This window comes from Elephantulus edwardii, unplaced genomic scaffold (assembly GCF_000299155.1).
Source record: "Elephantulus edwardii isolate Elephantulus edwardi_28Jun2011 unplaced genomic scaffold, EleEdw1.0 scaffold00153, whole genome shotgun sequence".
Lineage (NCBI taxonomy): Eukaryota > Metazoa > Chordata > Mammalia > Macroscelidea > Macroscelididae > Elephantulus > Elephantulus edwardii.
Genome location: NW_006399903.1, coordinates 2,184,321 through 2,188,745, shown reverse-complemented (window position 1 = coordinate 2,188,745; position 4,425 = coordinate 2,184,321). Strand labels below are relative to the sequence as shown.

General features: G+C 45.7%; 1 pseudogene; it reads right to left on the bottom strand.

The window, feature by feature from the left end:
* Window positions 1-363: 363 nt before the first annotated feature.
* LOC102866786 lies at window positions 364-2,266 on the bottom strand (annotated as a pseudogene).
* Between the last annotated feature and the right edge of the window lie 2,159 nt (window positions 2,267-4,425).

Genomic DNA, 4,425 nt, shown 5'->3' with positions numbered 1-4,425 from the left:
AATGATCTGAGCTCTGGCGGCTTAGGGGTAAGAAGCTGTTTGTAATCCCAAAGGCAGGTGGTTCAAATCCACCAGCTGCTCTGTGATAGAAGGTTGGGAAATCCCCTCCCATGTGATTAACTGTCTCTGAAAACCTGCTGGAGGGTCACCTATGAGTTTGTTATTTTTTTCTTTTATAAAATTTTATTAATACCTTCTCTCATATGCATTAAATTCTGACCAATACAAAACTTTAGGATAGTCCTGCACTGAAATTAGAAAAGACCCTGACAATGCAAGTATTATGTTCACCTATTTTTAATAAGAGCCTCTTTTTCCAAGAATCACTGATGTCAACAGAAGCCTGTTCTGCATCCAAAGCTGTCACAGTAGCCCTTCCATCTCCTTCATGAAAGCTTCATATACATCATCCTTAGTTTGTACAGACACAGGTACAGAAGGGCCAGATTTGGGGGCTGCTTTGGTAAGGGGTACAGCAGAATCATCCTCTGTCTTCCTCTGGGGAGCAGCCGTTGCCCCTTTATTCTCCTGATGCACTCTCAGTGCAGTGGGCACAAATCAAGTTATCTCCGCTTTGGTATTAGTGATCTGTGGCTTGGCACTGATGTTTGCGGTTGCCTTCTTCTCAATGGTGGCTGCGCTTGTGTCATCCACCTTGGGTCGCTGAATCAAGTTGGGTGGGGCGCTTAAAACCCCAGGGTTTGGCAAGGGAGCTGGTGGGAAAAGCCCAGGTGGGGCAGGTCCAAGTGGAGATACCAAAGGCGGGCGCATCATGCCAGGATGGGGTAGAGGGATACCTGGAGGTGCAGGGGGAGGTAGCCATGGTGGAGGTCCCTGAGGAGGAGGTCCAGGAGGCAGACCAGGAGGTGGCCCCGGAGGTCGGCCTGGGGGTGGTCCTGGAGGTAATAGTCGAGGTAACGGCCCACGGAGCCCTGGCATTCCAGGTGGTCTTAGGAATGGAGGCGCTCCTGGTGGTGGTCCAGGAGGAAGGCCTGTAGGTGGTCCAGGTGGCCTCAAAGGTGGAGCAGGTGGTGGTCCAAGAGGAGGTGGTCCTGGCATGGGAGGTGCTTGTATTTGAGAAGGGGAAACAGACTGTGGAGGAACCTGCTGCTGTGAAGAACCAGTAGATGTGCCATCAGAAAGAGAGTCTTCTTTATGCTTCTTTTGTGACTGCTTTTCTGCTTCAGAATCATTAGAGTCATCTTCATCATCATCTTCTGAAAAATCCTCTACTTCCCATCCTTCTTCAGGGATTTCCTGCCCAGCCGTTCGAAGCATCATGGCTTGAAGAGGAGTCAGCTCCTTAATGCTCTTCTTCCTCTTCCTCGATTTTCCAGGCATATCTGCAAATCGTACACTCAGACCTGACTTCTTCTCTTCATTGCTTTCTCTCTCATTATCATCTCGATGCACAAATTCATCCTCCTCACTTTCTCCATCTGATCTGTCATCAGTGCTGTCATCATGCTTGTCTTGATCCATGTCTTCAGGATAACCATCATCTTCACTGGTGCTAGAAACATCATCATCATGACCTCGCTGACCAAGATCAGGACTATATAACGTATCTTCATCTCGTCTACGAGCGGGAAGATCCAGTGCAAAGCCCACTTTACGGCCATACATCTGTAAGACTTGAGGAGGAGGAGGCCCAGGTGGAGAGCCAGGAGACTTTCTCCCGGGAGGCAAGTGTGGAACACCATGTCCAAGAAGAGGAAGTGTAGAAACTGCCCGAGTTGGAGGTCCATAAGCTGAGGTCTTCTTAAGGACGGAGGGTGGCTGAGCACCAGGAAGTGGAATGTCCTGGATCAAGATGTTGGAAGGAGCATGGGGCATATCTGGCAACGGAATACTCTCAACTTCCACATGCTGAGCATTCTTAAGGGCATCAAAATATTGGCTAAGTTGAGCCCTCTTCTGTTCATACTCTACTTCTAGTTTTCTCAATTCTTTGTAAATATCTGGATTCTCTTTTTCATAAAGTCATAGAATGCGTTCAAAGGCTTCACGTAGCCTTTTACGCTTGTCTTTCAGCACCTTCTCATTTAACTGTGGCTGTTGTACTGGGTTAAATTCCATTTCATCCAATTTCTCCATGTCTCGGATAATCTGTTTGGGGTCTTTCATCTTTAAGACTGCAGCTCGTACCATCATGCGTTGTTTTTTGTTCTTCTTTTAATTCTCTCTTCCTGGCTTCTTTTTGAGCTTGGTCTGTGGGATTCATAAATTTCCCACTCTTGGTGGATGATGTAGATCTCCGTCCCATGTTGGCAAACTGTGTGGCTTACTTATTTACAGATACAAAAAACAACAACAACAAAACACAAACGCGTCGGCAGGGCTCCCGGCGCTGCGAGAAGCAGGGCGGAGAAGATTCCGTTTCTTCTGCTTCCTGGCGGGTCTTCACTCCTGCCTCTCGCTCAGCTGCTCAGCCACCGCCAGCTTGAAACCTCGCGCCCCTCCGCATGCTGATGTCACTTCCTATCCCTCCGGCTGAAGGTGTCTTAATGCGTCCCTTCTCAAGGAACCATAGAAGGCATCGCCAAAGCGCGTGACCGAAGGCTTTTCCTCTCTGAAGCAGCACCGAATTGGTTGGTTGTAGGCTATGAGTTTGTTCTGACTCAGTGGCAAACAAGCAACAACAATGAACAGTCCAGCTTTTGTATGTGTAAAAGGCAACAATGGATGAATGGAATTCCAAACTCTCTGTAGATGTTCATTGAAATGAAAAATAAACAAACTAAATTAAATTAAAAAAAGTAAACATGAGAATAACAGAATCTAATAAAAAATTGAAGAAAGGTAATCTATTTGATTCCTATGCATACCATCAGGTGAAGTCCATGTATATAGCCTGCGTTTATGTTTTTTTATAAAAGGTATTTGCAATGAATAAATCATTGAATGTGCAGAAAAAAAAAGTGACTGAAAATACCATAGCATGGGTCAGGTGCACCTGAATCCTCAGGTAACATCTTTGCTCTTTAACACTTAACGAGGTACTTTGTAACAGATATAATAACACTATAATATGTTTTTGGTGTGTTGAATGCGGCTTCCATGGTGCTGATTATTGCCCCAAAGAGAATGAAATATTTGACAACCGCAATTCTTTCACTATTTATCAAGGTGTTATTTACTGGCATAGTTGTGAGGATTTTCAATCTTAATACTAGAATTTAAAAAGTGTAAAGTATTTTAAAGAAGTGAGTGGTACTGCATTTTAGGTATGAGAGAATGATATAGTCAAAGTGACTCACAGTGAATGTATAAGGATTCTAATACTGAGCTCACTGTAATTGAGTGTTATTCTGCTTCCTTTTCTATGTATCCCTCCTACAGGTAGGTCAATGTTTTGATTTATCATTATTTAATTTTTGTGGACTTTGGTCCAGGTGATATTTGTTGCTTTTGTTACGTGTCTTTAAGTCAACCATGCCTCATCTCCAACCCTGTGAACATCAAGTCTGTATTCTGCCTTGCCTTGCACCACCCTCACCAGCTCTGACTTGCTTGAGCCCACTGCTACAGTCACTGTGTCAATCCATCCTGTTGAAGGTTCTTCCTCTCTTTCTCGGACTCTCCATCTATCCCAGCATGGTGTTTTGGCTTTCCCCTTCTCCCACAACTAGCCCCTTTTAACAACAATCCGAATCATTAATGGACGTTTACACATGGTTTCCTCGTTTTGGCCATTGCCACTTCAGCAAATGAAGGTCCTTCACTGAGTAGAAGATTTCCTCCATCTACTTCATCATGGAGACTCTACTTTGTGAAGCCAGCTCTTCCCTGTTCTGACTTTGAGGGCCTTCAAGGTGAGGGGCTCATCTTCTGACATTGTTGTTGTTGTTATGTGCCGTCGAGTCGTTTGCGACTCATAGCGACCCTGTGTACAACAGCCCTAAACCCTGCTCTATCCTGTGCCGGTCTCACTGCCTCTGACACACCCATGCCGATTACCCCAGTCACTGAATCAATCCATCTCATAGAGAGTCTTCCCCTCTTGTGCCGTCCCTCCACCCTCCCAAGCATGATGTCCCTCTCCAAGGACCGGTCCCTCCTTGCAACATGCCCAAAGTATGTCAGACGAAGCCCCAGAATCCTTGCCTCCAAGGAGTTGCTTGGTTTAATCCTCTCCAAGATGAATCTGTTTGTTTTCTTGGCAGTCCATGGTACATTCAATACTCTTCTCCAGCACCACAGCTCAAAGGCATCAATTCTCCTTCTATCCTCCCTAGTCATTGTCCAACTCTCTGATGCATAACAAGTGATTGCAAAGACCATGGCCTGTATCAGGCACACCTTAGTCTCCAGAGAGACACCGTTGCTCTTGAGTACTTTAGCGAGGTCCCTAACAGCAGACTTTCCCATAGCAATATGTTTTTTGATTTCCTGGCTGCTGGTGCCAAGAGTGTTGACCGTGGA